Genomic DNA, 25,396 nt, shown 5'->3' with positions numbered 1-25,396 from the left:
GCTGCATTTTGCAAAGCAGGAAACCAAGGCTCAGAGAAACAAAGTAGCTTCCTCAAGCTTGCACTAAACTAGTAAAAAGTCAAGGCAGGCTTCAAACCCAGGACTGGCTTCAAACCCAGGACTGGCTAACTTCAAAGTCCATGCTCTTCTCACCATAGCACACCTTGGAGCCTACTCTTTGCTTTTTAACTTTGAATTCTGAAATAATTACAGATTCACAAGAAGTTGCAAAGATACTACAGAGAGGTCCTGTGTAGCCTTGGCCTTATTTCCCCGATTGTTACATTTCGTGTAACTGTAGGACAATAACAAAATCAAGAAATTGATATTGCTACAACTTGTGTATAATTCTGTGTCATTTTATCACATATGTAGACTCCGGTAACCACCACAGCAATCCAGACACAGAACTGCAGTGGTTCCCCCTTATCTGCGGGGGGATCATTCCAAGACCCCCACTGGATGCCTGAATCCACAGATAGTATCAAACGTTATACATACTATGCTTTTTTCCTTTACATACACATTTGAGGTGTGACAGCAAAACTAGCATGAATTTCTTTTTCCTTCTTCATAATTTCATGGAGAGAAGATTCGTTCTTACTGTAGATCTTAGCAACCTCAGCATACGATTTTTTTCTTTCCTTGTTAAGTGGAGAACTCTGACCTTTTCACCCAAAGGAAGCCCTTCATGGCTTCTCTTTGGCATATCCAAATTGCCAGCATCATGACTCTTGTGCTTTAGGGCCACTGTTAAGTAAAATCAGGGTGACTTGAACACAGGCACTGCCATATCGAGATAGTTGATCTGATAACCGAGACGGCTGCTAAGTGACTAACGGACAGGCGGGTGGCAGATACAGCCTGGATCCGCTGGACCAAGGGATGGTTCACGGCCTGGGTGGGATGGAGTGGGATTTCATTACACTACTCAGAATGACGGTGCACAATTTAAAACTTATGAATTGTTTATTTCTGAAATTTCCCATTTAATATTTTCGAAACATGGTTGACCACGGGTAACTAAAACAGTGGAAAGTGAAACCACAGATAAGGGGGACTACTGCAGTTCACCAACAAAGATCTTCCTTGTTCTACTCCTTTAGACACACACACACGCGCGTGCACACACATGCTTGCACACACACATTCCTTCCCATCACCCCTAACCTCTGCAACCATTAATGTGTTCTGCATCTCCATAATTTTTTCATTTTTAGAATATTATGTAAATAGATTTTTTTTGCTCAGAATAATGCCCTTGAGATCCATCCAAGTTGTTGCACATATCATTAGTTTCTTTCTTTTTTTTTTTTAAAGATTGGCACCTGAGCTAACATCTGTTGCCAATCTTCTTTTTTTCTCCTTCTCCCCACAGCCCCCCAGTACATAGCTGTATATTCTAGTTGCAGGTCCTGCTGGTTATGCTGTGGGGGACGCCACCTCAGCATGGCCTGATGAGCGGTGCCATGTCCGTGCCCAGGATCTGAACCAGCGAAACCCTGGGCTGCCGAGGTGGAGCATGTGAACTTAGCCACTCGGCCACGGGGCCAGTCCCCCATTAGTTTATTTCTGGTTCCTGCTGAGCAGTATTCCATGGTGTGGATGTACCACAGTTTATTTACCATTCACCCACTGAAGGATAGCCGAGGTGTCTCCAGTTTGGGGCCATTACAAATTAAAGCTGCAATGGATATTTGTGTGTAGGTCTTTTTGTAAAACTGAGTTTTCATTTCTCTGGGATAAATGCCCCAAAGAGCAATTGCTGGGTTATGCAGTAGTTGCATGTTTAGTTTTATAAGACACTGCCAAAGTGTTTTCCACAGTGGCTGCAACATTTTGCATTCTCACCAATAATGTATGAGTGACAAAATTTCTCAGTATCTTCTCCAGCATTTGGTGTTGTCACTATTTTTTATTTTAGCCATTCTGATAGGTGTGCAACGATATCTTATTGTGGTTATAGTTTGCATTCCCTGATGGCTAATGATAATGAGAATCTTTTTCTGTGCTTATTTACCATGTGCAGATTATCTTCCATGAAATCACTTTTCATATCTTTTGACGATTTTCTAATGGGAGTTGTTTTCCCCCACACTTTGTATTTGAGGGCTCTTTATATATTCTAGACACAAGTTCTTTGTTAGATTTGTGGTTTGTAAATATTTTCTCCCAGTCTGTACCTTGTCCTTTCATCCTCTTAACAGGATCTTTCACAAACAGAGTATGCAGCTTTCATGTGATTCAACACATCTGTTTTTTTCTTTTATTGATCATGATGCTGATATCACGGCTAAGAATTCTTCACCAAGCCCTAGGTTGTGAAGATTTTTCCTATGTTCTCTTCTGACAGTTTGATGGTTATATGTTTTACATTTAAGTTTGTGATCGATTTTGAGTTCCTTTTCATATAAGGTGTGGAGATTAGGTCTAGATTTATTTATTTTCTTTTTCTTTTCTTTCTGCCTATGGATGTCCAATTGCTCCAGCACTATTTTTTGAAAAGACCGGCCTTCCTCCATTGGATTGCTTTGGCGCCCTTATCAAAAATCTGTTGGGTACCTTGGTGTGGGGCTATTTCTGGGTTCCCTGTTCTTTCCCATTGGTCTGTGTGTCTATTCCTCAGCCCAAACCACACTGTCCTGTTCACTGCAGGTATCCAATAGGCTGTAAGACCGAGCAGAGTAATTCCTCCTACTTTTTTCTTTTTCAAAATTGTTGTAACTTTGCATGTCCATACAAATTTAAGGATAGCATTATCTATATTTACAAAAAAATCCTTCTGGGATTTGATACGACTTGAATTTAACCTGTATATCTATTTGGGAAGAACTGACACCTTTACTACATTGAGTCTTTTTATCTCTGAACATGGTATGTCTCTCCATTGATTTAGATCTTCTTTGATTTCTGTCATCAGCATTAAGTAGTTTTCAGCATAAAGGTACTGTACTTGTGTTGTTAGAATTATAGCTAAGTATTTCTTTCTTTTTTTGGAGTGATTGTAAATGGTATTGTGTTTTTAATTATAGTTTCCACATGCTTGCTGCTAGTACATAAAAATAGGATTGAGGGGCTGGCTCGGTGGTGCAGTGGTTAAGTTCACACATTCCGCTTCGACGGCCCGGGGTTCGCTGGTACAGATCCTGGGTGCACACCTATGCATCGCTTAGTAAGCCATGCTGTGGCAGGCGTCCCACATATAAAGTAGAGGAAGATGGACATGGATGTCAGCTCAGGGACAGATTTCCTCAGCAAAAATAGGAGGATTGGTGGCAGATGTTAGCCCAAGGCTAATCTTCCTTAAAAAAAATAGGGTTGAATTTTGTGTGTTGATCTTGTATCCTGCGACATTGCTGAACTCACTCGTTACTCACTTTGCGGATGCCTTGGGATCTTTTTACATAGACAATCATGCCATCTGTACATAGGGACAGTTTTACTTCTTCCTTTCCAATCTATATTCCTGGCACCTCCTTTCCTTGCCTTATTGAGCTGGCTAGGACTTCTAGGACTGTGTTGAATACAAGTTGACTTGTTCCTGATGTTAGAAGGAAAATACTCATTCTTTCACCATTCAGTATGATATTAGCTATAGGTTTTTCACAGATGCTCTTTAGCAAGTTGAGGGAGTTCCCCTCTGTCTTAGTCTGCTTGGGCTCCCGTAATGGAATGCCACAGGCTGGGTGGCTTCAACAACAGGAATTTATTTTGTCACAGTTCTGGAGACTGGAAATCCAAGATCAAGGTGCCAGCAGGGTTGGTGTCTGGTGAGAGCACTCTCCTTGAGTTGAAATGACACCTTCTTGCTTTGTCCTCACATGGACTTTCTTCCGTGCAAATGCAGGCTGTGTGTGTGGGGGTGGGGTGGGTGGAGAGAAGTCTGGGGTCTCGTTCTCTTGTTATAAGAACACCAGTCATGCTGGATGAGGGTCCCACCCTATGACCTCATTTAACCTTAATTATCTCCTTGAAGGCCCTGTCTCCAAATAAGGTCTCAATGGGGGTTAGAGATTCGACATAGGAATTTTAGGGGGACATAATTTGGTCCACAACACCTTCTTTTCCAAAATTACTGAGTTTTTTAAAATCGTGAATTGCTGTCTGATTTTTCTACATGCTTTTTTGTATTGATCAATGTGATTTTTCTTCTTTAGCCTGTTAATATCATAGATTATATTGATTGCAAACATGGACCCTACCCTGTATACCTGGAATGAACTCCACTTAGTCATGATGTCTAAATATTTCCATATATTGCCGAATTCTATTACTAATACATTTTAAAGAACGTTTGTATCTATATTCATTGTGGATGTTGGTGTGTAGTTTTCTTTTTCTGTACTGTCTTTGTCTGGCTTTGGCGTCAACGTAAGACTCACCTCATAAAATGTGGTTAGAGTTTCTTTCCTCTTCTATTTTCTGGAAGAGACTATAAAATTGGTGATAATTCTTCTTTAAACCTTTGGCAGAACGCTCCAATTAAACCATCTGGATCTGGAGACTTCTTTCTCAGAAGTTTTGTAAAACTATGGATTCAATTTCTTTGATGGCCGTGTGGCTATTCATATTATCTTTTTCATATTGGGTAAATTTTGGCAGTTTGTGCTTTTCAAAGACTTGGTCCTTTATATCTAAGTTGTGAAATTTATGCCTGTAGAGTTGTTCATAGTATTCCCTTGTTATTCTCTTGGTGACGATGGGGTCTATAGTGGTATCTCCTGTTTCATTCTTGATGCTAGTAAATTGTGTCTTCTCTTTTTCTTTGTTAGTATTGTTAGACGCTTGTGAACCTTAGTCATCTTTTCAGAAAACTGGCTTTTTGTTTCATTAACTTTGTCTTGTTTTCCATTTAATCGATTTCTGTCATTTATTATCTCTCCCTTCTGCTTGCTTTGGACGTAATTTGTTCTTCTTTTTTAGGTCCTTAAAGTAAGAACTTAGACTATTTGAGGCTCTTCCTTTTCTCTGATGTATGTATTTAGTGCTATAAATTTCCTTCTGAGCACGGCTTTAGCTGTGTCTCACAAATTGCAATATGCTGTATTTTGATTTATACTTTGATACCATTGTGGTTGAAGGACACATTCTTTATATTTACAATTCTTTTAAATTTCTTTAGATTTGTTTTATAGCCCAGAATATGATCTATCTTGGCGAATATTCTTTAGGCGCTTGGAAAGAATGCCTATTCTGCTGTCGTTGGGTGGTGTGTTCTGCAGGTCCGTTAGATCCAACGAGATGATGGTGTTGTTGAGCTCTACATCCTTGCTGATTTTCTATCTAGTTGTTCTATCAATTATTGAGAGAGGGCTGTTGAAGTCTCCAATTATAATTGTGGATTTGCCTCTTTCTCTTCTCAGTCCCGTCAGTTTTTGCTTCACGTGTTTTGCAGTGCTGTCCTTGGTGTGTGCACATTTAGGATTGCAATGTCTTTTCGGTCGATTGAGCCTTTATCATTATACAATGTTCCTCTCTGTCTCTGGTAATTTTCTTCGCTCTGAAGTTTACTTTATCTGATACTGAGATAGCCACTCCTGCTTTTCTTTCATAAACGTTTGCATGATATTTTTTCCATCCTTTTATTTTCAATATGCCTGCATTATTATACTGAAATGAGTTTCTTGTAGACAACATATAGTTGGGTCATGTCTTTCAATCCACTCTGTCAATATCTGTCTTTTTAGAATTGATTTAGAATTTGATTTATCTGTAGTGTTTTCTAGAGTATCTATTTGTATAGTTTTCTTAGTGGTTGTATTGTAGTCTACAGATGTCAACTCTTTACCAGTTTGAGTAAAATGTAGAAATCTTACCCCCTTCATCTTCCCTTACTTTATAGTAGAATTGTCTTAAATATTTTCACTATATGTGTTTAGAATCCTATCAGACAATGTCATAACTTTTGCTTCAATTGTCAAACATAACTTAGAAAACCGAAGAGGCGAATAGTTTGGTTTTTCACCTGTGTTGTTATTCTTTCTGCTGTTTTCCTTCCTGATGTTCCAGGTTTTCTTCTTTTATCACTTACTACCTGTTTCTAGAACTTCCCTTAGCCGTTTTTTAGGGTAAGTGTGCTGATGATATATTTTCTAAGTTTTCTTTCATCTGAGAATTTGTTCATTTTACCTCTACTCCTTAAGGTTATTTTCTCTGAGTGTGGCATTCTGGCTGACAGTTCTTTTCTTTCCTTTTTTTTTTGAGGAAGATTAGCCCTGAGCTAACATTTGCCAATCCTCTCTTTTTGCTGAGAAAGACTGGCCCTGAGCTAACATCTGTGCCCATCTTCCTCTACTTTTTATATCATAGGCTGCCACAGCATGGCTTGCCAAGCACTACCATGTCCACACGCAGGATCTGAACCAGTGAACTCCGGGCTGCCAAAGTGGAACGTGCGAACTTAACCACTGTGCCACCGGGCCAGCCCCTGACAGTTCTTTTCTTTCAGTGCTTGAAAATTTTGTGCCATCTCCTTCTCACCTCCATGATTTCTGAAGAGAAATACTCTGTCATTCAAATCATTGTACCTTGCTATGGATTAAACATCATTGCGCTCCACCACCCAAATTAATATGTTGAAATCTTAATCCCCAGTGTGATGGCATTAGGAGGTACTAAGGTCATGAGTCTGAGGCTCCCATGATGAGCTTTGTGCCCTTATAGAAGAGATGATCTCTCTCTTTTCCCTGTGAGGATACAACAAGAAGACAGCCATCTGCAAACCAAGAAGAGGGCTCTCGCCAGGACCCAACCATGCTAACACCATGACCTTGGATTTCTCATCCTCCAGAACTTGTGAGGAGCTTGTGAGAACTTTTGTGAGAAATAAATTTGCTGTTTAAGTCACCTAGTCTATGATATTCTGTTACAGCAGACTGGACTAAGACCTACCTTTATAGGTAATAAGTCATTTTTATTTAGTTATTTTTAAGATTCTTTTTTCTGTCTTTAGTTTTCTGAAGTTTGACTTTCATGTGTTAGCATGGAGTTTCTTTGAGTTCATCCTGCTTGGATTTTGCTCAGCTCCTTGAATCTGTGGATTCGTATCTTTCACCAAATTTGGGAATTTTTCATCGATTATTTCTTCCAATACTTTAAGTCTCATTCTCTCTCTCTCTTCTCCTTCTGGGACTTTGATAATATGAATGTTCGATCTTTTTATAGTCTCACATGTCCCTGAGGCTCTATTCATTTTTCCCCCCAATTTATTTCTCTTGTTCAAATTAGGTAATTTCTATTGTTCTATCTTCAAATTCACTGATTCTTTCCTCTGTCCCCTCCATTCTTTTGTTGAGCCCATCTAGTGAGTTTTTTATTCCAGTTGTTGTATTTTGAAGTTTAAAAAAATCAATTTTGTTCTTCTTTGGTCTTCTATTTCCTTACCAAGACTTTCTATTTTTTCATTTGTTTCAAGAATATTCATAATTGCTCACTGAAGCATTTTTACTATGGCTGCTCTAAAATCTGTGTCAGATAATTCCAAAATCTCTGTCATCTAGATGTTGACATCTATTGATTATCTTTTCTCCTGTGAGTCGTGATTTTCTTGGTTCTAGGTATGACAAGTGACTTTTGAATCTATCCCAGACATTTTGGGTATCATGTTGTGATATTTTCGATCCTATTTAATCTTCATTTTTGCAGATAGTCACCCAGTTGAGGCATAGTATGCAGGTCCAGGTGGCGGTGGATGCTCTGCTCCCCACTGAGCCCTGATAATACCATCCCTGCAAAAGCAGCGGGCCAAATTACACCTACAATTGGCTTACTCCTATCAGATGAGAGTGGAAGTTCATCCTCCTGCTGGAGCCTGCTGACTCTACCATGTCTGGGACAGTGGAGTGCCGACTATCACCACTTCTCATTGTCTCGTTCCACCTCTTTGCTATCAGGGTGGGGCCAGAAATTCTGCGCCCCACCTGAGCTTGCTGACACTGCAGGGAGGAAGTAGTTTTTACTTTCTTGTGTGCCTGGAATAGGACAAGTGACATGAAAAATTGTTTCTATTCTGTTAGGTCACCTTTTTCCAAGTTCTTTGGCTAGAGGAAGAAGGCTTTTCTTGGCTTGCTTTGTCTGTGCCTATTGACAGTTCCAGGTTGGAGGTATCTACAGTTCCCTGTCAAGGATCTATGGGAGGCAATAAGGAAACCCAGGGAACTCACTACCATGTCATTCCTCAGGTCACAAGGTCCCTAGACAGTGCTCTTTCTTCTTTCCACCTTTCAGAGTCTTCCTATGCTTGTTTTTGGCATTATGTCCAGGATTCATTAGTTGTCACAGAGAGGACCTGAGAAGAATAGTGTTATTCTATTTGGCTAGACCTGGAAGTTCCTCTATTTTATTAAAATAATAACAACAATAAGAACAACAAACCCATATTATATGCTTATTATGGACCAGATATTCTGTCTTCTAACAGCTTTCTGTATATCATCTCATTCCATCCATACAACAATGCTGTGAAGCAGGTGTTGGCATTCCCATTTGATAGATGAGAAAACTGAGTCTCAAGGTTGAAATGACTTGCCTAAGGTCACATAGCTAGTAGGTGACCCAGAGCTCTCTGACTCCTGAGCCCTGTCATTAACCTCAATGATGAAATGCTTCTTAGATCTAAGAACAAGCAAACTGCAATGGGAACAGAGAGAAGGTGAGATTGATAATTCCTAGGGCAGGAGCAGCAGTCAGCAAAGGGAATGGACACAGATATTTCTTGAGCATCTACTCTAGCTCTAGCACTGTATTAATCTGTTCACATGTCATGCCATCAGAGAAGGCTTCCCAGAGGATTTGGCATTTCTCTTGGCCTTAAAAGATAAGTGGGAATCCCATAGGCAGAAAAATAACTGAAAGAAATTTATAGGTAGATGGAATAGCATGAGCCAAGCCGGAACGTCTGAAAAGCACAGGGAGAGCTCAGGGAACGGAGACCACACTGGGGCAGCTGGAACATGGGGAGATGTAGTTGGAGAAGTGGGCAGGGTCAAGTCACAGAGGGCCGTGTGTGCAAGGCCTTGGTGCCGGGGCTGAGAGCGCTAGGACAATGGGAAACAAGGACGATGCATTCCAGTCGGAAGCAAAGTCAAGATGGTCCTCTGGGCATCCACACCCTCTCTTCTGGCCTGGGGCTTCTGAGAAGTGCAATCTTGTTTCAGCTGAAGAAATTAGTTCCTCAGTACATAATATTAAAGCTCTGACTAGATGTGATAATTTCCGATTAGTGAAAGAAAAGGCCCAAACATTGAGAAAGGCGTGATTCCTGTAGAGAGGAGTGGGGAAAGGGACTGCACAGCTGGCTGGGGGACTGCATATCTGGTTACTCAACTCAGAGCCCACCCTAGAGGTGGTCAGCACCGCCTCAGCCCCAATCCATCCCATGCTGTCACCCCAACGGAGAGGGAGAAGGGCCTCCAAAGAACCCAAAGTCCCTGTCTCAGCCAAAGGCTTCTCTTCAATCCAGAAAAACTCAATGAGCTGCTTTCACGTCTGCCTAGAATCTTCTACCTCTCTGGCCATGAGGCATATCTTCTCTTGCAGAGAGAATGGAGGGGTGAGAGATGGATGTATTCAGCTGGGAAGTGTTCTCAGAGCCCAGCCAAGCGTGCGTAGCAGGGGCTCAAGTAGATTCCTTGTGTGACTGATTAGCTAACTGTCCCTCCAACTGGAAGTGTGTCTTCCTATGTACAGTGTATTTCTCCATAATTTGAATCCCCCCCACAGCTTGTCAGGCAGGTTTCTAGTCTCACTCTACCGATGAGGGAGCCCAAGCTGCTCAGCAGGAAGGGACTGGACTGGATGCAGCTGAGCCTCTGACCTCTGGCTTATGTGCCTGCCCAATAGGACCTTCTGCCCATCTCTCACGGGTTCTCCATTGGGCATCTCGCCTCACCTGTCCACAAGGTCCTCAGCCTCTGCCCCAAACCTCCTTGGAAGAGGTAACAAGTTTCCACTGGTGCCTTCCTTGGTGAACTTACAACCTCTGGGCTTTTGGCACCCAGCACCACCACTGCCCTCTGAGCTGTTTGGATCCATACTTGTTAGTCTCTTTGGTGATTCCTGCGTTTGGTCTTTGAGGAGACCTCATCCACAGCTCCTTGCTGTTCCTTAGCATTAGGGTGTCCCTCAGAAGGCCGGCCAGTCTGCAAATAGATTCTGGCACCCATCCTGTGGTCATAAGTGTCCACCTGTGGCATAGTGGAACAAGTCTTGGTTTTGGTACCAGACAGACCTGAGTGTGAATCACAGCTCGGCATCTTACTTGCTCTGGGTCCTTGGTCAGTCACTGTACCCTGTCCGTCTGAGTGTGGTTCTCAGAGGGAACCACAAGCTGCAGGGCATCCAGGTCCCGCCTGCTGTGAACCCCACGCCTCACGGGAATCACTCTGTAGAGCGTACCACTGCTGGAAGCAGCAGCTGTGGCCAGTGCGGCCTTTTCCCACCACCATGCCCAGAAATCAGCCAAGAGGGGCGATATGTGTTTGGCTAGTGGGACACTCCACTGTGTGCTCGGGACACTGTGCAGTGAGTTTGCTCAAAGGCTTAGACAGCAGCATGCATCGTGCCCATCCAATTCCCACTTCAGGCACCGTGGGATGGTGCACCTAGCAGAGGGCCAGACTGCCTCTCAGATCCCTAGGACAAAGGCATTAAGACCCTCTGCCACCCTTGGAAGGCTTGATGGGGGTAGGCAGGGGTATGGAGGATGGGAGGAAGGGGCTGCTGCCAGGGACAGCCTTGCTGAGAAGCAGAGCAAACTGAGAAGGGAGGTGGGGGCAAGAGGGGCTGCCTCAGAGATGAGGCTGGCTGAGGCCCCAGACCTGGAGGGCAAAGTGAGTCCTGCGGCAGCTCCTCACCACCCCCAGCACAGAGCCTCCCCAAATCCCCTCTGTAAGAAGAGACATCTTCTCCCCGAGTCGGACAGGAAGAAAATCCATCATTCTAAAAGAACAGCAGAAATTTCCTGAAGGAGCAGAAATGAAATCTGGAAGGCAAGAGATTTTGGCAGATCTGACACGGGGTTTTTAATCTGCTAGCTGATCTCTAAACTAATTTCCAAACAAAGAGAACAAAGAGCCAGCTGGGCCTCTGGGGACACTCATATTTTCTAACTGAAAAGGGCATCAGTTGGATGAGAGTAAACAGACCCACACCCATACCATCATCCTCCATGAGCGAGGCGCAAGAGCGGCAGGCTGGTGGCGGACAGTGAAGGGAGTGGGGGATGAGGTGAGAGGCCAGTGTCGCTAACTGGTACACCGCGCTCCTTGCCTTCAAGAATTGTTTATTTCCTAAATAATTTCTTCCCAACTTTTCTGGGTTCACACACTGGGGCACACCCGACGAGGAGGGTGCTGACACCTAGTGGCAGGGCAAAATGGGCCAGAGACCCGGCTGCGGTATCTGAAGACCTGGAAGTGAACCCTGGCTCTGCCATCCCTTGACTGTCTTGACTAGCTGAGTGACTGGTAGGGCCCTTGACCTGTGCTTTGAGTTCTGCCCACCAAGTCTCCCAGGGCTTTGGTAAGGAGCAGAAGGAGGGCGTTGGTGACGCATTTGGGTAGCTGAAAGGGCGGTGCCCGTGGGATACAGGAGTCTCAGAGTCATTTATGGCTGCCTAAGCACAACCAGCGAGGTGTGGCACGAGTCCACACAAGTTCAGAGCTGCCCTGCCTTTTCCTACCCATTCAATCAACAGAAGAGCCATGTTACCTGCAGGATGTCTCAGGGTCCACTCCAACACTTCTTCCTTGGGAAGTCTTGCTACTCTAGCTTTTCCTGCACATTGCAGCCAAGGTGTGAGCCACACATAGTCCTGACCATATCACTTCTGTGCTCCAAACCCTTCCACGGGTTCCCATTGTCCACCGGATAAATTCTGAGTCCCTTAGAATGGCCTCTAGGCCCTGCAGGATCTGGCCCTGCAACAACTTGGCCCTCATGGCCTGCCACTCCCTGCCCACCAAGTCATCTGGCTCCAACTCCTTCTTTAGGATTCTTCTCATATTTCCCGCTACATTGTTAGGATGATCTGTTCCCGTGGCTGTCTGCCTCATTAGACTGTGAAGTCTGACGGCAGTGACTGCTTCATTTATGCCCCAATCTTTCTTTCCCTGGCACAGAGATGGAGTAGATGCTCAGAACAGCTTTGTGGAATGGATCTCAGGGAGCATGTGACCGTGTGGACAAAGATTGAATGACACGGGAAAACGGCCCCATTACAGGCCCATGTCACCAAAGGCCTTCTGTTCATATCACTTTTCCAAGCCAATGGGCTCAGGATCTTATTGAGACACATGAAATTCAGATCCTAGGAGCCCGGACTCCCTGGGCCCTGTAAGTGTCCCATGTAGGAGGCAAGATGGAGCCAACTGCGAAGGCACCGTGAGTGAAGCCTTGTGAACATCCAGTTGCTGTCCACCCTGGGTGGAAGCCTCTACCAAGTCCTTGTTCACCAACAGGAGTGCTGTTGACACTTCTGCCAGCCTCTCCTTCCGCCTCTGGCTTTGGTCAGCATTGAGTAGTGAGAAGCAAGTCTTTCTCCCAGGAGGGCTGGCGTCTCTGGGACACCACAGGATGGCTCCCTGGGAGAAGTCTTCTCCCTCGCCTTGAGCACAAGCCCCTTGAGGCCTGATCCCATGTCTCCTACCCGTCTCAGTCCATAGGACCCCGCTGGGTATTGATCCTTTCAAATGCAGACTGACTCCAGTCATTGAAACAAATTGCTACCAGTTACCAACCCAAAGTGAAGAGGATACATTTGTCAAGGGGAAGCAATTACCCTATTTCGAGGCACCATACAAAGAGCCATATCTCAACACATTTGACCTCAAAACCAAAATGGCCGGGGAGCCAGCCAGCTCAGCCCCTGGCAGAACTGCAGCCATGTAGCTCTGAGCCCTGGGCTTGGTTAAAAAGTGGTCTTAGAAACAGCCTTATGAATGTCTTCTGAATTTGCTTTGGAACTCTTGACTAGTGTTCCACTGAGTATCTTAACTCTAAATCCCCAGGTGTAAAAAAAATATGCCTTTCTTTCTGAATTTGAGGCTACTGGAACCTCTGAAGATAAAAATATGCTTTCTTTTTCCTGATGATGAAAACTCTGGAGTTCTACATGTTTTTTTCTCTTTTGCTGTGGCTGCCAGTAAGCTCCTGGCTAAATTTTATGCTTAGGAGTCCCCAAATTACGTTAACCTTTGGTAGTATCAGGTTTGTTTCTTCCCTTTTCCCCTAATTCTTTATTTTTTTCTCAGTGTTCCTATTTTATTGACGTGGGACAATACTCACCCTACCCCACCAATCCTTTATTGAGTCAGCGTAGGGTTAGACAAATAATGCTTTCAGAAAAGTCTTTCTAGAACGATAATCATAACCCAGCTGTGTGCTCAGAGAGTGGGATTCCAGGGGGCTCCCCTGGAAGACGTGGCTGACTGACTGAGCCATGGTGCAGGCCTGAAGCATCGGCCAAATAGCCAAGAGTCTCCCTCTTCCTTTCCACAATACAGTTGGGGAAACTGAGCCCAAGAGAAGGGAGAAGACTTGCTCAAGTTCATGGCCCAAGGCGCTGTCAGAATTGGAAGGAATCTCCTCTGATTCAGTTACAGTTCTATCTCACCACAGCCCTCCTGCCCTCCAGTTTTACAAACGGGGAAACTGAAGCCCAGAAAAAGCAAGTAGTTGATGATAAGGCTCCTTGGCCCCAGAATCCTGGAGACCACAAAGGATGTCCAACTTCTTGATCGAATCTCATTATGGCACTGATGTGTGTATTGCAAGGGAGGCAGAGAGAGTATGTTCTATTCTGCAGTGAACCACGCACCAGCCTTCAGTGCTTAAGTGAAGACATGGTTTAAGCTACAAAACGGCCAAGTCTTCGGCCTACTGACGTGTTCATAGCAGGCAGATAGAATCAGGGGATTCTGGGGAAGAATTGATACTTTAGTATCAAACACTGGGGAGCTCCCCCCGAGTGGCCCCTCCAGCCTGGCTTGGTGCTGAATAGAAGTCATTCCAGATTACCCTTCCATCCTCTTCCGAGTCCACAGCCTCCCATGCTTATCCAATCAGCTGCCCACACACCCCTAACATGGCACCCTGAGCAGTGCAGTCAGGCATGCCAGCCCCATCTATCCCAGTGTTGGGTGACAGGCCTCAGTAGCATAGGCTAAACACTTCCCGGGGTTCTAGGCTGGGGCTCTGGCAAGTGGCACTGATCCCCTCCCCCCATTGTCCTTGTCCTAGTACTTGCTGGAGAGTATTTATAGCTCCCGGAGGAGCCCAAGCAGAGGAAAAGATACCAGCAAAACTGGGAGTGGACTCTGCCACTGGAAAATGGAGACTCTGTAATTTACTCCATTATAATTCAAGAAATAAAATATATTTCCGGTGATTAACTGGGTTTATTTATAGACTATGAGGCCTGAACTGTGATATTTATAGAATGTCATCACATTTAGCAGTAATAGCACAATTACATGTTTATGAAGTAATGGTTTTGCAATTTTTCCTAGAATTCTCTGACATTTAGATCTGGAAATTTTACATTTTAACAAGCAAGAACGGCAGCTATTTATTTAAGAGTGAACAGCAGAAACTGTCTTCTCTGTAACTCCTTTCACTCCAAGAGCCTACAAACCTGCCATTTTGGTTTTACATACGGAATAAGATGATGTACGGTGAATAATATAGCTCTTTTTGTAGAGCTCTGATTTCCTTCTTAAATGCCGCCTTTCATTGCTGGGATTCTTCCATCCCTGAATCTCCCTCCGTGGGATTTGGTGTTGACATGTTTCTCCTTTTCCATAATGATCTAAGTCAGGCTAAAGTGCCAATCCAGATGTGTTCAATATCCAAAATAATAGAGTGGAAGTGAAACGAGACCCCATGCCAAAGAGTCCGTCTTTGCTCTAACTCATACTTGAAGACTCGGTGTGGCGAGTGGGAGGTAAGTTCTCTTTGGGTTATTGATCTCAGCAGTCAGTCAGCATGACCAGTTGGACGTCCCTGGGACAGGTGCTGGAAACACTTTATAAGGCTCAGGCCTGAGTGCTTACCCCAAATCCCTTTATCATTTAATTCCAGGGTGGACATCCTTCACACGCAGCGACCGAACCATAACTCACAGCCCCCGGGCAGTGGGCACAGCCTTAGGTGCTGCAAGGTGGGTCTGCAGTGACCTTGGGGCCAGTGATGTGCTGGTAGCCTTTGTCCATTTCCATGGTGTAAAGGCATCGTGGCTGATTTCAAACTACCAACGTGATGTCAACTATTAGCTGCCTCCAAAAATTCCGAAAATTGAATGATAATCTTTGAAAACCAGTACAGACCAGCTCCAGCATGCCACTGCCTGGGGCCAAATGATGAAATGGAAGCAGCACCAGGCTGGGAGGCAGGAGTTCTGGGTCCAGCGTCAGTTCTCTGGAACTGGATTCATTGGATCATCCTTGTGGACTCACCTTCCCTGCCCTGAGCCTCAAATTCCCCAGCTGTCAAACGGTGAGAATAGTTCTCGCTCTGCCTGCCTCAAAGGCATTGGGATGTCAAGAGCCAATGGCCAGGGAAGTGCTTAGGAAACGTGAGGTGCGCTGCACATGGCAGTGCCTTCTTCCCTTCCCCCTGCCTCCACGCTAGGAGCCCTCAACACCTCCTCGTGCCCTTTCTTAAACCTATGTACATTTGCAGGTGGCAAAGCCCATCACTCTCTTGCCAGCCAAACTCCTTTGCAGCATTTGCTGGGTGCCCCGAAACGTAAAACATGGAGATTCTGGGAAGCAACCACAAGCTACCTGGACAGAGAGACCTCAGAACTCACTGGAAGTTTGGAAGAGTTGTTTCTGCTCATAGTGGACACTTCTGGGGGTGGAGCAGGCCTCAGGTGTTCAGCTTCCTTGGCCTCTCCCCACATCACCTAAAGCAGGGCATTGCGCATCTCACACTCTCACTTTGGTAAGTGACCCACCAATTCATGTGGCCTCTGCCCAGGCAGTGGTGTGGACATCCCGGCAAACTACCACCTCCTCATCAGGAAATGGGGGCTTCAAGATGGTAAAACTTTTCCAGGGGCTGAATGCTGCCCACAGTTGCCCCGCGAAGGCCTCTCTCTTTGTGAGCTCATCGTCTGGTTCCAGGTGAGGTTCCAGGTGAGGGCTGACGCTGCTGCTGCAGGCTGCCCGCGACCCTATCATGGCCTCCTCTCCTGAGCACCGGGTGTCAGCTGTGGACATTTCCTCCAGAAGGTCCCACAGGCCCCCTCATACTTAGTAGTGTCCCCTGAAACCTGCTCCTCCTCCAGACCTTGTCATCTCAGTAAATGGCCCCTCTTCTGCCCTGCCTCCCAATTTGGAAACCTGGGAGTCATCCTTGACTTCTCTCTCCCTCGTTTCCCACAGCTAACCAGTTACTGAGTCCGGTCCATTCTTCTCCATGTCCTGGAGCCTGTCTCTTCCCTTCCAGGCCCACTGCTGCCACCGTCTCTGGCCTACAATAAACTCCCGGAATGTGGCCTGCTTGTGGTCTCTCTCCCTCTGACCCATCCTCCACATTTCGTGACACAACCTTTCTAAATTGCACATACAATCATGTTACTCCCTGGCCTAAAACTTGTAGGGCTCCCTGCTGCTCTCACTCTCCTTGAGCAATTTCACCCAGCCCCACGATTTCAATTAATGTTTCTCTGCTCATTGACGGCCCTCACAGCTTTAGCTCCAGCTCTAAGCCTCAGAGACTATACAACCAATCATCCCCTAGACACCTTCCGGGGATGCCCTACAGACTCGTCCGACCAAACTGAACTCATCGTCTCCCTTCCCTTTCCTCAAACCTGCCTCCTCTCAGGGCTCTCCGTCGCTGCACGTGGCCCGTCACACCACCAGCCACCCGGTGGGTAAAGTCCCAAGGTTGAGCTGTTGTTGACTTCTCCCTCTCTCTCATCTGGTCTGTTCCATTCCACGTCCTAAAAATGTCCAGAATACACCCACGTCTCTTCATGTCCATTGGCACTACCCTGGTCTAAGCCGCCATCATTTCTGCCTGGATTATTGCTAGATCCCCCAGACAGCCATTCTATCCTCTTCGTAGCAGTTCCGATGCTCTTAAAACACAGACCTCATGCTACTGTTCCTAGAAAAAATCAAGAGTATTCCATTACCTACATGATAAAGTAATTTGCATACATTGTCTCTGTGCTTTATAACAACCCAGGAAAGTAGCTTTTATCCCAGGAAACTGATCTCAAGGAAGAAACAATAAAGTGAGTGCATAGCAAAGTCAGGGTTTGAATTCAGCTCTGCTTGGCTCTAAGGCCCGTGCTCTATCCCCAGACCACATGGGTTGGGGGACAGTGGGCATGTGAGGTTTGCAAAAGCAGTGCAAGCTCTTTTCTAAAGTACACTCAACCTACCTCATCTGCCAGCAGCCCTGACATGCCGGGGAACAAGGACGAGGACCTGGAGCTTAGAGGCTGCTCTCTAAGGGCACTCCTAGCTTGGACAGTCACAAGCTCCAAGACTTGGGAGGCCATTTGTCTGACTATTTGTCCTTTTAGAGGCCTGTTTTCACCTGTGCTAGTATTGAGGCATTGCTATTCATAGTGAAACGTGAGTGCACGTAGAGAAGATGCACAGTCAAGGAGGTAAATTCTCTTGCCCTCAGCTCCTCGTTAATGAAATAGGAAGATGAGTTCCTGCTCCATTCCCTCCCCAGGTTGTTGGATCAGTCAAGAAAACGTGGACATGAACATGCTTTGTAAATCGTGAAGTGCTTTACAGGAACGTGGGTTTATTAGGCAGAACCTTCTTGTATTCCTGTCGGTGCTGAGTAGACAAGGAACAGTCCCCTACAGCTGAAGAGTCGAAGACTCTGGGGCCGTGCAAGTCTCTGGCTGTGTGGTCACGTTGTCCCTTGTCATCTGATGTTTGTCAGTTTAGACAGGCTATGGGACTGGTGGGCTAATTCTCTAGTTGCTTCCTGTCTTGGGCCTCAAGCCACCAGCTCAGGGAGGGGCCACTTCCCTGATGCACATTCCAGGGAAGCAGTGGGTGCCTCTGGCCCTGACACCTGGCTGTTCGCGGGAAGACGCTCCTTTGGAGCCCAAGGCAGGGATCAGATTGACTGGGGTTCTAATCCCAGCTCTGTCTCTTACCAGCTGTGCAACCTGGACTAGTTAGCCACTCAGAGCCTCAGTTTCATCCACAAACTGGACTTAATAATTATTTTGGCACAGGGTGAGTTTTGGCTTCAGGTTAAATAATTAAAATTATTTCAATGTACAATGACTAGGCACCCACTCTGCTAGCCCCGGAGCCGGCAATAATGATCACTAGCGTTGGTTGGGTGCCAGGTGCTTTATGCATCCTCACCAGTGCTAGGAGGGAGGCAGTACTGTTGTTCCATGTTATGTACCAAAAAGGAAACCAAGGCTCCAGGAGGTTTAGCGACTTGCCCAAAGTCACATCATGAGTGAGGGGCAGAGTGGAACCAGAGCATTCACGCCACGGAGCCTCAGTCTCTGCTTCCACACACCCCATGGGACAAGGGGAGGCGCAAACTGGCCACAGGTTGCAACCAGCATGGCTATCCTGCCAGCCTAGGGAGGAAGTGGGCATGGGCAACATCTCCATGACAAGCCCATCTGTAGCCCGATGGACCAAGCTGTGTGATCTTTCTCAAAACCCTTGAGGATCACGGTCAAAGGGACAGACAGATCTCAGGATGGCTTGTGGCCACCTCTTTCTCCTGTGGTCCCACATTTAGGGCCCCTGCGGTGACCACCTCAATCGTAGGTAAAAAGACTGAGCAGCACCTCCCCAGCCTCTTCTGGCTGCTGCCTGGCAGAGCCGAGGTCCAACTTGGTGTTAATGATTAACACGCAGCGGTGGGATCTCAGAGTTGCCGAGAGTCCTGTGTCCAAGAATGAACCGTATTGCTAAATCAGCGAAGACAGTTGCCAAGGTAACCCCCATGTAATCTATTTAACCGGCTCCCCAAACACCAATCAAGGTCAGATAACGCACTCGAGCACCATATGAACACACTCAGACAGCATCAAGCTTTGTAGCAAGACAGCAGGGAAGGAAGAAAACCTCATTAGGAAGAAGGAAAAAAAGTACCCTAAATTCCATTTTGAAAAGTGTTAATTGGGAATGCTGCAGGCTTGGGTGGGGGCTGAGTCCACCACTCAGGGCATGTCCTGGCCACCAAGTAAGTCACTGGGGGCCATTTGTTAAGAGCTGCTGCAGTCTTCCCACTTAGGATCAAAACAAAAGGCATGGCTAGACTAAATTATTCATTTCATTGAGTGTTTTATTAATGCAAAGGCTGTATTTACATTTTAGCCTAACGGTGATTTTTACTCCTTTCAGGGGTGCCCTTACCTCTTTGCACATTCTACCACTAGCCCCCTCCCCAGCACTTCTCAATAGTTCTTTTAAATTTCTTAAAAGACTCTGAGGGGCCATTGAAATTGCATTTCCTCTTCCCTCACCCCATCAGCCTCCTCACCCCATCAGCCTCCCCAGAGAGTGGCCAGAGGAAAAGTCCCCTTTGTAGATTTGCTGTCTAATGCCATCTCATTTCCTGCTCCTAGGGTGTTCATAATTAAGATCCTGGACAGGAGGTGGGAGAGAAAATGTGATGCATGGAGTTGGGGTGAATCTCTCCTGTGTCGAGAGGAGACATCCAAAAGCAGGTCACAGTCATGTCACCCATCCCTGTTCTGAGCTGGCACTGGACCAGGAAGAATAAAAGCCCAGGGCTCCTGTGCCCACCTTTGGTCTGCATGGGGCCCTATTCAGAGTCCTTGGCCTGTTACAGCATTGAGGCACTTGCCTCACTCATTTATCTTCCAGTCTACTTCCCAATCTTCATCCAATCCATCATGGCGGCCTGGTCTCCCACAATCCCATCATGGCGCTGGGCCCACAGTAGGGGCTCAGGAAATGTTTCTGAGACCTGGCTCCCTGCTTTCTGGCCCTTAGTGCATCCTCCTCCTTCTAGCCCTTCCCTGGAGGAGACTGAGCCATCTGAACCACTAGCCATGGAAGCCGTTGATGGGCATGACCATCAAACATTTTCTCCAAAGAAGAGAAACATTTTGCTTTTTTTACCCAGAGGCCTAGCCCTGCCTAGATTTGTCAAGTTTCTGCCTTGAACCCTCTTTTTAATCATGATTACCTTGAGGAACCTCATGTGGGGCCTCTGAGAGCTAAAAGAGCCCTCAGCCCTGATGCTTTCATCAGAAAATTAGCAGCTCGTGTCTGGATTTGGGCTCATCAGGTAGAATGCTCGTGCTACTTACAATCCATAATAGAAAGTCTTCCCAGATGAACTGAAATATCCCAAGGTGGAATAATTGTACTTTATCAAAACATGGGCTGTAACTCTGGGAACTTTGAGCCACCACTTCCCCATTTGTCTTGAATATGGGAAAGGGGGCCGTAGGACACAGGACAGACACACCGGGGATACACTCCTTTAGTTTAGGTATTATGAGCAAACGCTTCAGAAAACCCATCAATTACGGATGTGGATGTGGGGGTCGGGGTGTTGGGCTGGCGAGGGACAGGGATGTAAGAAGGGAGAGTGCTTTTGTGACTCCGTAAATATGTGTACATTCAAGATCCTGAGCAAATATTTTAGAGGCGGCTGCCCTTCAACAAAGGTAAATCTAATAGGACATTTCAGATTTGGCCAATGGGCTGATTTCAAAGTCCATTGCAAATTGTGTAATGGCTGTGGTGTGTTAGCACACACTGACCTGGGAACTGTTGTTCTCAACCTTCCAGCCTCAGCATCAGCCCACCAGATCGCTCAGCACTAGAGACTTTTGTAAAGTCTTCCTTTCGTCCCAAGCTGCTCTCCAATTGGCAGGCAGGTCACTCGGCTCGAAGCTTCTGGATCAAGGATTGAAGAATGGGTTTTGGTGGAATCTCTTCTGGAACAGAGAGGATCACAGCAGCCCTCTTTCAGTAAAGCTCCAGAGGGAGGCCAGCCTGTTACTGCTGCCTGGCTGGGGAGAGATGAGAGAGGGCCCATCAACTCTTAGCTCAGTGTCTTTCTCTCCCAAGTGCCCCTCTGCTTTCCTTCCTCCTCAGCCAGAGCCAAGCTGTGCAAGGGGACTGGGAGGCAGGGGCGGGGGATGAGCCCTGGGGTAGGTCCTTTCCCTTGCCTCTGCCTACCCCTCTCTCACTACCAGTCCACCATTGGACACCTGATGTGAAAGAACCCCACTTGAGAAACATCCATTGAGTGTCCATCAATGGACGAATGGAAAAACAAAATGTGGTCCATCCATACAACGGAACGTTATTCAGCCTTATAACAGAAGTAAATTCTGACACATGCTACAACATGGATGAAACTTAAAGACATTATGCCAGGAGACGTAAGCCAGTCACAAAACGACAAATGCTGTATGATTCCACTTATATGAGGTCCCTAGAGTAGTCAAATTCATAGAGACAGAAAGATGAATGGTGGGTGCCAGGAGCTGGGGGAGGAGACAGTGGGGAGTGGGGCGTTAGTACCTAATGGGGACAGAGTTTCAATTGTGCAAAATGCAAAGAGTTCTGGAGATGGAGGGTGGTGATGGCTGCACAGCACTGTGAACATTCTTCACGCCATTGAACTGGACATTTAAAAATAATTAAAGTGGTAGATTTTATGTTATATATATTTTGCCACAATAAAACTTTTAAAGGAAGAGCCCCGCTTGGATCTGCTTGCAGGCAAGATAGAGGGGCTTGCAAATAAAATCATATTTAGGTCAATCCCCCATCACGCTCACTTCAGCTGGGGAGCACTTTTCTCTGAAAGCATGTTGAGCAGAGCCAGAGAGCGCTCTTCCCCCGTGGTGTAGAGGTTTCAGTGCTTCGGGGTGGGGTGAAATGGTGAGTGCTTAGATGAGAGCTGAACAAGTGGGCTCCTCAGCACCGACTGGGAATCAAAACAAACAACAAGGCCGGCGGCAGAGAGGCTCGGCTGGGCCCTCAGCGGAGGGGAGGCAGGACGGAATGGTGGCATGCCAGAGAGAGGCTACTGAAGTCTGCTCCATGGGCCCTAGACGCCATCCAGCCCAGGCTCCTGTCTGGCCAGATGGGAAAGCAGAGGCCATACCCAAGACCACAGCGTCCACGGTAGAATTGGGACTGGAACCTGAGTCTACACTGCTGGGCTGCAACCTTGCTTTGGTAGATTGCGCTCCCTTGGCATTTGGGCCATGCTAGGCTCCACTGAAACAGAGTGTAGCTACTAAAAAGAGCAGATTCTGGCCCAGGAGTTACCATTTTGAGGCATATGGAACTGAGTTCTCTGAAACGGAAACCTCCTCCCCACAAGCCAGACGGACTCTTTTCCTCATTAAAAAGGCTCCAGAGAGGGCCAGCCTGGTGGCATAGTAGCTTAGTTTGCACGTTCCGCTTTGGTAGCCTCGGGTTAGCAGGTTTGGATCCCAGGCACAGACCTACACACCACTCATCAAGCAAAAAGAGGAAGATTGGCAACAGATATTCGCTCAGGGCCAATCTTCCTCACCAAAAAAAAAAAGAGGCTCTAGAGGCAGGCTAGACTAGGTGAAAAAGCAGGATGAGTATCTAGTTTTACAGATGAAGAAACTGAGGATCAGTGAGGGAAGGTGATTGCCCGGGGTCATAGCTAGTAAGTGACAGAGAAAAAACTGGAACCCCCTGAATCAAGCATTCTAGTTTACTGCCCACTGTGGCACCCTGCCTCCATCTCTGTCATCTGGAGGTAATCATTTCTTAAGTACTAATCATATGTCAGGCACTGTGCAAAGGGCTTTATATGCATTTATTCCTCACAGCAGTACTGGGAGGTGAGTGCTAGGATTACTCTGATTTTATACAAGAGGATGTAGTGGCTCAGAGAGGTTAAGTGACTTGCCCAAGTCACACAGCCATGAGTGGGACACTGGAATTCCAAGCCCAGACTGTTTAGCTCCAGAACCCACATCCTTAACCAGGAAGTTAGGCAGCCTCTCCAGAATTCTTTAGACACATATTTCCCTCAGCACTGTCCCTCCTTGAGAGTGGAGACTTGAAGCCCTGTCCTGCATGTTACACTTGCCCCATCCCCAGATTATCAGAGAGGCCAAGGTCAAAGAGGCCTTAGAAGGCAAGTTCTAGAAGCTGGAAAGAACAGAGGCCAAAGGGTGCAGATCCCTGGGTCTCACCGAAGTTAATACCATCAGTGCATTTCTTTGGTCTGCTGTGAGGAGCCCTAACTGATCTTTTTTTTACTTTGGTTATTCTATTTTTAAAAATTGAGATATAATTCACATACCATAAAATTCACCCTTTGAAAGTGTACAGTTTTTAGTAACTCACAAGGTTGTGCAACCATCACCACTACGTAACCCCAGAATATTTCCGTCACCCCAAAAAGAAATTCCGTACCCCTTAGCAGATATTCTCCATTCCCCATCCTGAGCCCCCGGCACCCACTAATCCGCTTTGGATTTACCTGTTGTTGACATTTCATATAAATGCAATCATACAATGTGTAATCCTTGGTGTCTGGCTTCTTTCACTTAGTGTATTTAAGGTCCATCCATCTTGTAGCTTGTCTCAGTACTTCACTCTTTTCATGGCTGATTAATATCCTATGATATGGATTTACTACATTTTGTTTATATATTCATCCATTGATGCAAATTGAAGTTACTTCCACTTTTTGCTGTTACAAATAGTGCTGCTATGAACATTTGTGTATAACTCTTTGTGTGGATGTATGTTTTCAGTTCTTCGGGGTCCAGACCTGGGAGTGGAATTGCTGGATCACATGGTCACTCTATATGTAACTTTTTGAGGAACTGCCGGGCCATTTTCTAGTGTGACTGCACCATTTTACATTCCCAACAGCAATATATGAGGGTTTCAATTTCTCTCCATCCTCGCCAACAGTTATTTTCCATTTTTAAAAATCAGTCGTCCTAGTGGGTGTGAAGTATTCTCTCCTTGTGGTTTTGATTTGCATTTGTATTTCCCTAATGATTAGTGATGTTGAGCATCTTTTCATGTGCCCTTTGGCCATGTGTATATCTTTTTTGGAGAAATGTCTACTCAGATCTTTTGCCCATTTTTAATTGGGCTATTTGTCTTTTTATTGTTGAGTTCTTTCTATATTCTGGATACAAGGCTCCTATCAAATATATGATTTACAAATATTTTCTCCCACTAACTGACCTTTGGTTCACACAGTTCGGGAACATCAGAGCTGGGAGGATCATCCAGGACTGCTTGGTCGCTTGATCCCCCTGGAGCTGAAAGCCTCTTTAAGAATACCAGCTGCTGCCACAGCGACCAGGCAGACGCAGGGCACAGGCTAATGGCAAAAGCAATTTGCTCTTAAAAAACATTTTTAGTCAAAGGTAACCTCTCCCCAACCTGCTACAGAAGAACATTAAAACAAAACAAAGCAATCATCCAGAAAGAGCCACCTTCAACAAACAAACCACCCACCTGAGTCTGCGACACTCAAGGCAGCGATTCCATTCCTCACCGGGGTATGAGCCACCTCATTTATCTCCTCCATTTGGAAAGTCTTAGCCTCAAGACATTACAAATGAGATTTAAATTTCAATGAAATCTCATTCAAAACACCGTATTCAGTCGCAGCAAAGTCCCAATAAACTAGCTTAGTCCATTTCACCAGAGCGTTGGCTCCAGCTGGGCAGATGTCCGCCTGGAGTTTGTTCCCAGAGGCCGAGTTCTCGCGAACTGCCTCACTGGCACGAGCGGCTCCTGGCAGGCCGACTGGGTTGCCTGTTACAAGAATGGCCAGGCTGTGATGCGGCCTGCTTGAAAATAGAAGCATCTGTGTTGGAAACAAGTTGCCAAACAAGACCCCGAGTTGCTAATCCTCTATGGTACGCTGACGATAACAAGAGGATCCCACCGAGCTGGGCCCAAAGCCCACACTCTGGGCAATGTCAAGGTTAGCTAGCAAATGGTCCTAGAGAGTGGGAGAACGAGCACATTTCCTTCCGCCTTGGGAACTACCTGCGCACCTCAGACGCCGCTGCTTCTCGGCCCACACTTGCCTTTAGCCAGATCTCCCTGGCTAATGATGAGATTGGAAAACCAGTGTCCACATCAGCCAGAGACTTGGGCCTTTTGCCACCACAAACCCTGCTGAGGTCTGGGTCCGCCCCTGGAGCGCGCACAGTCTGTGTTTGTGCTTTGAAGGGTGTAGGGCACACTAAAGCTGGTATTTTGCCAAAGATGCCCAATAGATCCTCCATCTGGAGCCATGCCTTTGCCACTGAGAGACCTTGCTGGTCTGGTTTTGAGGTGCCGTGTAGGGGCCGTGCTCATCCTGTGCCGCGCCAAACTGCTGGAATGCGCCAGGAGCGAAAGGGCCGGAGCAGGTTCAGCCCCACCGCTGA

General features: G+C 46.2%; 1 protein-coding gene across 2 annotated transcripts in view; it reads right to left on the bottom strand.

Annotated features, from left to right (window-relative positions):
• Positions 1-25,163, bottom strand: part of MAMLD1 (mastermind like domain containing 1) — a 222,932-nt gene extending 197,769 nt beyond the window's left edge. Inside the window, exons 1-2 of one of the 2 annotated variants that reach the window (XM_070256695.1) lie at positions 24,471-25,163; positions 20,750-21,001 (exon numbers count right to left, since the gene is read on the bottom strand). The gene's annotated coding sequence lies outside the window, so the exon portion shown is untranslated. The remainder of the gene's footprint in view (positions 1-20,749; positions 21,002-24,470) is intronic. The other variant, XM_070256696.1, reaches the window with a different exon arrangement.
• Positions 25,164-25,396: the final 233 nt, after the last annotated feature.

This window comes from Equus caballus, chromosome X (genome assembly GCF_041296265.1).
Source record: "Equus caballus isolate H_3958 breed thoroughbred chromosome X, TB-T2T, whole genome shotgun sequence".
NCBI classification, from domain to species: Eukaryota; Metazoa; Chordata; class Mammalia; order Perissodactyla; family Equidae; genus Equus; species Equus caballus.
This window is presented reverse-complemented; position numbering and strand designations above follow the sequence as displayed.